Source organism: Eulemur rufifrons, chromosome 2 (genome assembly GCF_041146395.1).
Source record: "Eulemur rufifrons isolate Redbay chromosome 2, OSU_ERuf_1, whole genome shotgun sequence".
NCBI classification, from domain to species: domain Eukaryota; kingdom Metazoa; phylum Chordata; class Mammalia; order Primates; family Lemuridae; genus Eulemur; species Eulemur rufifrons.
The window spans coordinates 111,648,533-111,660,864 of NC_090984.1; positions in this window are offsets into that span (position 1 = coordinate 111,648,533).

Genomic DNA, 12,332 nt, shown 5'->3' on the forward strand with positions numbered 1-12,332 from the left:
AACTCAAATATCTGTTGACCAGCTATGTGACTTTAAGTGATTTTCCCTGCCCTATGATTTACTTTGCCTAGGTGCTAGGTGTCAGTAATCACAGAACCCACATTTGTTATGAAGACTAAATAAACACATACTTGAAAGCACCAGATAAGTACTGTGTATGGGACATATAAGACCCTGAATAAGCATATATTTTCTTCTTCTTTCTTTTACTGCTCCTTGTCATAATTGTGATATATTTCTACTCAAGGAGAAATCTTTTAGGTTGTTAGTTTATAGACAATTAGGCATTATCATTTTTACAGCTTGTAAGCATTTTAATTATCATGAATATAATTAATTATCCTGTAAGACAATAATAGTAGTGTAAATTGTTATTATGATTATTTTAAAGATGAAAAAATAGAGGTTCTGTGTCACTTTGGTTGCTGTAACAATTTGTATAGACGAAGTAGCTTAACAGAAGTTTACTTCTCACAATTCTGGAGGCTGGAAAGTCCAAGATCAAGGTGCTAGAAGATTTAGAATCTGTTGAGGGTCCTCTTCCTGGTTTGTAGGTGGCCATAGTCTCCCTGTGGCTTTACAAGGTAGAAATCAGAGAGAAGCAAGGTCTCACCCATCTCCTCTGATAAGGGTACTAATCCCATCAAGAGGGCTTTACCCTTATGACCAAAGGGCCTCCCAAAGTCCCCATTTCCAAATACCATCATACTGGGCATTAGGATTGGAACATACACATTGGGGAGATGGGGGTGGGGGGAACACAAAAATTCAGTCCACAGAAAGCCCTGAGGGTTCTAGGCGTAGGAATTTAAAAGGGATACCTTAGGTCAAGAGTAATAAAAGGGATACTTCAGGTCAAGGGTAATAATATATATGACAGAGACCCTTCTTCATTGTGTAGTAATTAGACAATCTAGTCTCCTCTCAGATTTGCTTAACACCTGATAAGAAAAGTGAAGTAGAATAGGACAGAATCAAACTAGTTTTTCAGCAGGTATTAGATTTTCTCTAACTAACCAGGAACGATTTAGAGTTTTAATCATGAAACTTTTTGAAAAAAACACTTTTAGTCTTTTGCTAATGGAATATAAGAGAAAGTGATTGGAATCGTTTACAGCTTTGAGTAAAAACGCATTGAATTTTAAAAGTAGACAAGCCCTAAATATGGTACTGTTAGTAGATAAAAATGACAATGACATTGGCAGCTATCACAAATGAAACACTTGCTAAGGCTAGAATTACCCACTATGCACCTTATGTAGATTATTGTGTGTAACTCTCACAATATCCTGAAATGTAATTATTATTTTCCCATTTTGGGGGGGTCAGGAAGGCTTAGAGAAATGAGGGAAACATGCCCAAGGTCACATAGCTATTACCAGGGAGAGCTGGAATGTAACATAGGTCTGTCTGGATGTCACCTGCACAGAGAAGTATCAAGATGAAATAATTATTTCTTGGAGTATTTCCAAAAACATAAATGAACATATAAACATTTATTGGCTGCTTACTGGATGCCAAGTCATAGTGAGAACACCAATATTATAAGTTATGGATGATGATTTTCCCCCGATTACCTATGATGAATCTGATGCTCAGTGGCATTTCCAAAATCACACACGTAGCATGAGGTAGACCCAACGTTTAAATGGAGGGGTATCCACTCTGGTTCTGATATCTCTCTATATCCCACATGAACGTAATTCAGTTCACACAAATTCACTCACTGCTCTCAACTTTCGTGAAAGCCCAAGACGACACTCTGCCAAGAAATATTCTTCACATTATAGCTGTAATAGTCTCAAACTATGTTTTGATAGTTTCGTTTCTTGGTTCTGGTTAAGACCACTGTTTTGTTTTGTTTTTATGTGGGAAGCATGTGGTATTTGCAAAGGATAATGGAAGGGAAAAGTCTTTGATCAGTGAGAGTGAGGTTTGGAAGAGGGCCTGCCTGGCTTCTGAACTCAGTCGTTTTGAGAGTCAAGTTCAAATGAGATTCTAAAAGTGAGTGTGAATCCTTGCTCTGAACTGAATACAGTTCAGTCAGAATACAACTGAATACAATACTGTAGCAATGACATTTGCTTGATCTGCATTGATTATTATTTTTTTTTTCTGGCTCTGACTCTAAGTGTGTGACCTTTTTCTAATTACTTAACCTCAAGGGGCACTCATCCTTTCATGAAATGAAAGAGAAAATCACCATCACTTTTCTATCCTGAAGGAAAAAGTACTACTGCTATGATTTTGGCAGAAATCATGCTGACACCCTAATTTATTCCTCAAAATGATCTGTATTTATTGTGGAAAAATTATAAAACTCAAACAAGAAAATAATTTGGCTATAATCTCACCCACGCATTGTCCTTCCCAAAATATTACTTGATATAGCCAGCCATCTGAGAAATAAAATGGAAAGAATTTGAGAATAGAGAATATTTGATACTAAAGAAATGACAGTGAGCAGTGGAACCAGAAAACTGAGAGCCATTCTCTAAACTACACTTCTTTTTAAAGGGGCAATGTGCAAGTGTTATGGGTTGAATTGTGTCCCCCCCAAAGGAGATATACTGAAGTCCTAATCCCCAGTACCTCAATACATGACTTTATTTAGAAAAAAAAAATGGTTTTTACAGAAGTAATCAATTTAAAATGAGGCCATTAGTGTGGGCCCTAATCTAGTATGACTGGTGTTGCTATAGAAAGGGGAAATTTGGACATAGAGACAGTTAAACATGGGGGAAGATGATGTGAAAATATGTTGGAAGAAGACCGTGACACAGCAAGGCATCCACTAGCCAAGGAACACCAAAGATTGCCAGCAGATGCCAGAAGCTCAAAGAGAAGAGGACAGATTATCCCAGAGAGAGCACGGATCTGCTGTCATCTTGATTTTGGACTTTAAGCTTTCAGAATTGTGAGGAGATAAATTTCTGTTGTCTTAAGCCACCCATTTTGTCGTACTGTGAGATGGTAGCTTTAGGAAACTCTCCCAGTTTTCTTACACCTCTGACTCACACTCACAGCTGCACTCTGTGTCAACCACCTCTACTTGTCACTGTCAAGAGTATGCATGCTTATACATGCACAAACACACATGCACCTGCACCTGTACACACACACAACTTTTGTTTAACACATGTAATTTAAATGATGTTGGTACCAGAAGAAACAAGCCTCCTGCTTTATTCCATTCCATTTTAAGTGACTTCTTGTGAGTTCTTCTCTCCCATGTGTGTGTTTTGTTGTTACACAGAAACAGCAATAAGGTCCACTTAGGATTCCTATAAAAGAGCTAATAAAGCTTCAACTTAAATTCATTGAGAGAATTGAACACATATAATACATCATATTATGAAATGTAGAGAATGTTATTGTACATTTAAAGTTACACTATTTGTGCAGGCTTTGATTCAGAAATGTTTTGAAGATTAGCCTGACAGTGATGATATGGAGAAAAGAGCATCGGTATTAGGAAAGAGCTGGCTACATGGCCCGAGATCGCTCCTGTGATGACATTCCCAGCCCCCTGGCTTGGGCATTCTGCTTCTCTGGTAGTTCAGCTTTCCCCTTTTCCCTTTGTAAAACACCTGTGACTTGTTAGTACCGTTGTTGTGAATGTGCTGAGGTACAAACATTCCATGCACCAGGCATTGATGCATAGACACTAATGGAAGATAGAGAAGGCACCAGTAACCAAAACCCAAATATATAATCATGAATAAAGTATTTGGATATTCTGGTAATTAATACCAAGTAAAATGAAATAATAAACTCACCTGTGAACACACATTTCTTGAATCATCCATAAATTGTCCCACCTTTTAACTTTTTCCCAACTTTCCATTTTCCCTATTCTGCTTGGGCCATTCATTGCCTGATGCTACATTCTCTATTGTTAAAAATTAGTAAAATCCTCCAAATATGACCATTCTATATTTTATAGGTCAATGTTTATTCTCCTTTATTAGCTTATATACACTTAGATGGCAAGAAATGTGTCTTGTCCATATTTGTATAAGTCCATAGACTCATCCCAGAACACAGCAGAGCTCCTGCCTCATAGAAACTTCCCAGTAAGTGCTTATTGATATGAGCTTTCTGGAAAAATTAGAACAACATAAGGCTAATACCCCAACTCCTTACATTTGGCTGGAGAGTGAATGAGGAATCCAGGCCTTGAATATTTGCCATCCAGTTATTGTCCATTGTATTTTTCCCCCTATTGGAACAACAGTAGGAACTTTGAGGGAATGAGACATTCTGATAACTCTCTCAATGCTGGGCATATAGACATCATCATAAACGTTTGCTCATTGAATAACTGATCTGGGCTATGAAAGAGCAGTTTATATTTTTCTAGCTGGAAGCCTTCCCTCCCTCTCTGCTGATTATTGACACCTTTTTAAAGAGACTGGCAATATCCTAACATTATCTTCAGTATAGATAGCTTCTATCTTTGTTTTCTTCTCTCTCTTTCTTCTCTTTCTCTATTTCTCTCTCTCTCTCTCCCCCTCCTTAATTGGCAAAAATTATTATATATTTTGGTCATTGGACTTCAATTCTTTCACCATTTTAAAATTGGGGTACCCAGAGTTTCTTCAGGGACAACTTCTACTTCAGATCAGTTGGTTCTAAAAGCTACCATAGGATTAAACATTTTGAAGCCTTGACAGACCCTTGACACTTGGACATTAGATAAATGGGAAGGTGGAAGCTGCAACACAAAAACCATCATTAATAAAGAACACATGCAGGAAGGATCCTCTCACAGCATATCTTGTTGAAATGATAAATGTGGGAAATTAATTTAAGAAATAGCAATGTAGGGCCATTTTTAAACTGAAATCAATGGTAGAACCAACCATTCACATCTCTAAAATATTAAGTTTAAAAAGAGGGTGAGTGGCTTTGGATGTTTTGGTTACTTGTTAATTGGATCACCTGATGGCTGTCATATCTGAATCCACCATCCTCCCAAACACAACAATGGTGGCACAGACATCAACACATTGATAATATTTCCGACCAAAATAGGGTCAGCGGTTCAGGTCGCACAGCCTGCCACAGACTTTATTGCCTGAATATAATGCACAGAGGGAGAGGGATATAACCAGTGTAAGACAAGAGCATGGCTCGATCACTGGATGGCTCTGTTGGAGGGAGGAAGAAAGTCAATCACAGGTACAGCTGGTCACCATGCTCTTTAACTAAAAACAGTGAAGAAAACTTTACTTAATGATTTCTTGACTAATCTTCTTTTTTTTTTTTTTTTTTTTTTTTTTGAGACAGAGTCTCGCTTTGTTGTCCAGGCTAGAGTGAGTGCCATGGCGTCAGCCTAGCTCACAGCAACCTCAAACTCCTGGGCTTAAGCGATCCTACTGCCTCAGCCTCCTGAGTAGCTGGGACGACAGGCATGCGCCACCATGCCCGGCTAATTTTTTCTGTATATATATTTTAGTTGGCCAGATAATTTCTTTCTATTTTTAGTAGAGACGGGGTCTTGCTCTTGCTGAAACTGGTCTTGAACTCCTGACCTCGAGCAATCCACCCGCCTCAGCCTCCCAGAGTGCTAGGATTACAGGCGTGAGCCACCGCGCCCGGCTTTGACTCATCCTTTTTAAGTTAAAATATTTCAAACTGACTAGCTAGTTATATAAATATAACTTAATAATCATCATACATTTTAATTAATTTCTTTTTTAGTTTTTTAGTTGTTATATTTGTATTTTCCTATCAAAAATCAGAGATGACTGACATATTTGACAAAGTTAGTAGAATTTTAAGTTACTGCTAGACTGTGTTCTGTTGCTTACACAGGTATATAAATATACAACACAATAGGTGATTTTTACAAATAAAAAACACTTTTTATATTGTGAAATGCATTCCTTAAAGACCACAAATTTGTCAATCTATCCAAGCTAAGTTTATTACACCTGCTGCAGTAATGGAGAACACCATCTCAAAAGAGTCAAGGGAGCAAATGAGAGAGAATATTTATAGAAGGTCATAGATCAGTCTGAGGTGGGTCTTATAAGCCAGAGTTGGTGCCATAATAGCTTTGGACTGGTGGGAACAGAAATATGAGGACCCGGAAGAAAGTTTTGATGAGCAAGCGATTAGTCTTGATAGGTAAGCTGATTTAGTTGGCTGTTAGTATTATCTTCCAAGAGCAAGTGTCGTCCAGGAACTAAGTTATTCACTGTTGCTTGTTGTCAATATTGTTTAATATTAGGGAGCAAAAAAAAAAAAAATATGCCTGATCCCAACATTATTCAACAAAGGGACAAGAAATTGTATTAGTTTGAGTCTCTTTTCTCTTTCCTTCCTCTTTTTCTTTTCCCCTTTCTTCCTTCTTTTCTTATTTTCTTCTTCTTTTCACTGATTCTCTCCTTATTCTCTCTTCCTTCCCTCCCTTCCTACATTCCTTCTTTGCTTATCTGCTTTCAAAAATGAATCAAGGCAGCCTGCAATGAAAGTTCAGTAACAGTAAAACTAAAATTCATCTAGTCAAACATAAAAGTTACAAAGTAAAGAGGGAAAAGAGAAATTCTATTAAAATAGCCATGGCTGAGAAAGGCTATAATAATTAAGTGCCAGAGCCATCCATAAGCATCCTGAAAGTCCCAGCCAATGTGGAAATAAGATATTCACACAGCAAAAACTGTCAAAAGAAATGAGCATATTAGTTTCATTAATAGAAAGAAACAGTTTCCAGGCCAGGCACAGTGGCTCACGCCTGTAATCTTAGCACTCTGGAAGGCAGAGGCAAGAGGATCACTTGAGGCCAGGAGTTCAAAATCATCCTGAACAAGAGCGAGCGAGACTCCCATCTCTGCAAAAAATAGAAAAATTAGCTGCGTGTGGTGACATGTGCCTATAGTCCCAGCTCCGCAGGAGGATCACTTGAGCCCTGGAGTTTGTGCTTGCAATGAGCTATGATAATGCCACTGTGCTCTAGCCTGGGTGACAGAGCGAGACCATGTCAAAAAAGAAAAGAGAAGGGAAGGGAAGGGAAGGGAAGGGAAGGGAAGGGAAGGGAAGGGAAGGGAAGGGAGGAAGGAGAAGAGGGAAAGAAAAAAAGAAAAGAAAAGAAGAGGAGAGGAGAGGAGAGGAGAGGAGAGGAGAGGAGAGGAGAGGTGAGGTTAGTTTCCTGGCCCCTAGCTTTGAGGAGCAAAACATGAAGAGAAAGATTTTAAAACCATATATAAGGCATGTGGAAGGCTCTAGCCTGCCTGTTATATTGCACCCTCAGGTATTCCTGATACTCAACTAAAAATAGACAGTGAAAGGAAGTGTACTATACTAAGAATATGTTTATATGACCATGCAATGGATCCTTAAGTGATGACCTGATTCCCCGCCCACACCTTTCACTGGCCTAAAATATTACAGAAAGCTGTAGGTGTCTGGTTTGGGTTTTTACAATGAAGCCATTTGCTCTCTCCACATAGACTGCAGAACCCATCAATGCAGAAATGCCTCTGTAGATAGAATTATTGGTCCCAATTTTTTGCTCCCTTGTGATATTATTCATCCACATCCTTGTCATGGGCTCATAATAGACAGAATGCACTTTCCTAACTGTTGACTTTGGACTTGGCCATGTGACTTGTTTTAGATAATAGGATGTTAGTAGAATTGAAATGGATAGTGATTTGAAATGTGCCTGTAGGATTGGACTTGTTTTCTTGCACTTCTACCACCATCATGAAAGAAAGTTCCCAAATCACCTACTCCTTACAGAAGAACCACAGAACCTGACCTCAATTTGACGCCTGAAGTCCAAGCTCACTGGAACCCAGATCAGAGATCAAACGAACTTCAGCTGGCCCAGAGATGCATGAGCAAGAACTAAATTTTGTTGTTTTCGGGTACTGAGCTGGGGAGTGGCAGTGGGTGGGGGACTGTAAGGCAGTACTGTAGCCCTAGGTGAGTCCTTCTATAGCTCTCCTAAGACATTTCTGAGTCCCATCCCTCATCAGTGCCCCTGATCTCATGACTGCTCTAGTTTGATGATAAATAAGTGGAGGGTGTTTTTTAGTAGTCTGAAAACCAATCCCAGCCTATGTGATCTGGCCTGGCTCAGTGAAATTTAGTTGTCTCCCTCCAAACTTACTGACAGAGTATTCTCCGATGTGTTTGCCAAAGATCCATCGCATTTCCACTGAAGGCTACAACAGTGAGAAAGATGACTTGAGAAATTGCCCAAACTTCACCCTAAAGTCTAGAAATATCCGTAGGCTTCTGTTGTTGCTCCTAAATTCACTGACATTCAACACACACACACACACACACACACACACACACTTCAGTACAATTTTTCTTGTGTCTTAAATAACAGCACTCCAGGATCTGCTTAGCTTTCCCTGGAATGGGGTGAAGAAGGTGAAGAAGGTTGAATGCCTCACACTCCAAAGGTGAGCAGCAAGGTGCGGAGAGAGTAGAATCAATACCTTAGCTGTTTGGGCAGTCTCCTGTTGACAGAGGCAGCCATCCCCCAGGAGAGAAAGGAAGACCTGAGGCACATTTAGTTACACGCCCTCCCTCCCAAATCTGCTAATGCAAGTGAATTATGATTTCCCTTCCACTTCCACACGCACCATTAGGAGTCATGTCTGATTTTCCACCACCAACCCCTAAAATTGATACTTATTTATATAAAATTCCACCTAAAATTAAAAAAAAAAATAATCCCACAATGGTGTAGGGAATGTTGGTCAACCCTGTAGTTGGCCAACCCTGCAATTTGACAGTGTCTTCCATGATACCTGCTCCTGGGTTCCATCCTCCCCCCAGGTTATCGCAGGTAATGGTCTTGCACTGGTGCCAAATCCATTACACAGTGAAGCAATCGGCTTATCTTCCACCTCTGGTAACATTTATTTAAGTTTATTTATTTGGATAGGCTTGGCTTTGCCTCATTACTAATAATCTTAGTTTGTATTTTGATTAATGTTTAAGCTCCTTCAAATCCTTTTGGAAAAAGCTGAGAGCTGAAGCTTAAATAAACAATGGGATATTCTCAGACTTCAAAGAAGCATTACCTTAAGGGGACTAGCCAGGCTGAGGAATGCTGAGCTTCTTTTTGCCTGTTCCTAATTAGCTTTGGGATCTGGCAAACCTGTGCGATCCAAATGCGTTCAGCAGAGACCTCTGGCAAGCTTTCCCGAGTACCCTCATGTCTGGGCTCACCGCATCCTTGGATCATCATCTGAAGAAAATATTTCCTTCTGTTCTTGTCAAATTCTGCCTGGGGAATATCAGTCCTTCTCACCCTCCTCCCCATCTTTCTTTTGAGTTGTGACAAAAATCAGTCAGGTGGCTAAGTCTCTGTTGCCCCAAGTGTAGGGCCTTCAGACTAATGACTTTGACCTTGAAAAGAAGGAAAAGAGAAAGAACACCATCAAAATATTAGGGAATCTGAGCTCTGACTTCAATCCTTTCCACTGAAAATTACTCTATAGACTGAAATAGGAATAGGGAAAACACCTCCCAATTGATAAGACAAGCCAAGTAAAATAACTCTCCGATGCCCTCCCCTGGTTAGCACTAGGCCTGCCACGCAGATGCAGAACTCCTCACAGCTGGAGAAAGCAGCTCTGACAAAGAAGAGAGAACTGGAAAGGGCTCCTCACCCTTCATCTTCCTCATCACATCTTCACTTCTGCTCTCCCAGGAATGTCAACCTTCTCAAGCCTTTGCTAGTCTGTCACTGAGGCTGTGAAGCAGGTCAGAAAACCATGGGGCCCAAGTCCAGCCCCCTACCCCCTGACCCTACCCCGCCCCCCCCCAACTACTTTTGTAAATGAAGTTTTACTGCAATGAGCTCCACTCATTTGTTTATGCATCATCTAGGGCTGCTTTCCTACAGCATCAGTGGAGTTGAGTAGTTGAAAGACTATATAGGCTGCAAAGACATAAATATTTACTATCCGATCTTTATGGGAAAAGTTTGTTGATAGAGGAAGGAACAGGGATAAAAGGAAACCAGAGATAAACCTGGTTTTAAAATGCAATATAATTTCAGCCCCCATTCTTCTGGTCAGAATCAATTTTGTTTCCATATTTGCAAACTTGGATCAAAATTCTCTCAAGAATTATAGTCAGAAATCAGCATAGCCCCAACTGATAATAGATATTCCCAACAAGGCACGCATTTTCTAAGAAAAGTTCCCCATAGAAATTATTTTGCAACAGTATGACCAGGGCCAAGATACAGCATAATTTCCATCATGGCTAAACCTATATTCTTTTTTTCTTCTCTGCAGTTTCAGAATGAGATTGAGTCTTCCGCTACTTACCGCAAAGGACTCCCCAAAGCATCCTTTATGAGATTGCACACCATGAAGCAGGGGCTCTTCTAAACCCTCGCAGAAAAAACACAACTCCAAAAGGCCTTAGCAAGTAGATAAGAATAAAATCAATTCAGATCCCTATGTAAGATATGTGTTCTTCGGAGAGAATTAAAAGCCTGTTGGGATGCTTGTCCACACCACCTGTTAGTAAAGCATATTCAATTATTCATTTTATTCACCTGATTGACCACTTAAAAACTATGTAGTCAGTGCTTCAGCAATAATTTCATTTCTAAGTGTTCCGCCTGGTTATTTTTCTCTGTGTGCACACTATTAATTAATGACTATGGAGAAGTCCATAAATTTCAGCATTCAGTAGCAGTGGTGCTTGACTCTATTACCCATGAAAGCCAGCGTCTACAGTCACTGAGTAGGCATAAAGAGATAAGGATTGGTTTTATTTTTGAGTTTTAATTTCTTCTCATTGAATCTGAATGAGTGAATTGCATTCAAATAACCCTCGTGGTGCAGTGAAGAGCAAAATGATGTGCACAGTTATTTCCCTATGGGGTGGGCTCGGCCTACCTGCTCCCACTTTAGAGACTCTGTGTGTCACTGATGGAGAATGATAAACCATTTGAGGCTCTTTTAAAATGCAGCCAAATCCTCCGTGTGTATTAGTGTCTTACTGGATGAGGACAAGGGAATTATGGGCCTCCTATGTTCAAAACCTAAGGCCTCAGTAAAACTGATGTGGTTGCATTTGGTTGATTCAGCCTCCCTGGGTATAGGGGAGGTGGCATTAATAAGGCAGCAGAAGGCTCCAACCAGTGACTGGGGACATTTGGGCCTTAGTGTGGCCCTGGGCCCCATTGATGCAATATGCAATGCTCTAGGATAAGGTGTTTCATGTGCTTCAGTGTTACATCTGATTAATGGAGATAAGAAAACCCATACCACCAACCTATCTAGACAAAGACACATACAAAGAAGCTAAGGGAAATTCCTCTTTCTCTTAAGAACAGCTAAAGCTCTTAGCTACTATAAATTCTTGGTACTAGATAAAGAGAAATGTTTTAAAAAGTGGAATGGATAGAAAGAAAACTACTGTATTATGATGGTTGAGGCTTAAAAGAAAATATCTAGAGTAATCTTACCGAATAAATATTCCCGTAGTGCTTACTATATGCTGATAAGTGGTGTAAGTAGTTAATAAAAATTAATGTTTAACACTCATAACAATACTTGGATCTAGATAATATTATTACCATTACCTGGAAAGTTGTTTGGGGTTGGTTTGTTAGCTTTTTTATTTTCAGAACAGTTTCTGAGACTCTACCCCGGACCCACTGATGCAAACTCTCTGGGAGTTATTTCCTAGAAACCTGTATTTTTTTTTTTTTTTTTTAAAAAGCTCCATGGGAGATTCTGACGCAGCCAGATTAGTATTTAGGAGTTTCTGAAGTTTGGCACCCTGGAAGGTTGCCGCATAGCTTGTTTCTGTTTTCAAATAAATCTTATTCCAATTTTTCCTTCCCAATCGTGGCCTCAGTTCTGCGGCTGTAAAATGAATATTTTCTAACCACATGGAACCTCAAATGTTTCATCTCTAGGGTGAGGGGTCATTGTAACCTTATTAACACATTCCCTGGAAAGAGCACAAGGACTGGATTTTGCCCTGAGTGTGGGTTTTGAGGAATGGGACAGTAGTGAGGGGAAGAAATATATGGAGGATATTTTAATGACTCATTCCACTGCTCCCAAATTGCAACTTTGAAACATAGATTAATATATGAGTCTGCTACTCCTACTCACAGACAGGCAGGGCTCCATTCTGTCAGCTGGCTTGTTTGACTTATTTGTTCATTCAGGGAACCAAAATGTTGACAGAAAATATCATTTGGGGTCTATCTTACCCATATATGTATCTATAAAAATAACTCAAAGGCTTTTTTGAGACAAAACTTTTCAAGATCTACAAAACGTGTGCTGGAGCATGGTTAGATTTATTAGAAATAAAATTACCTGTGG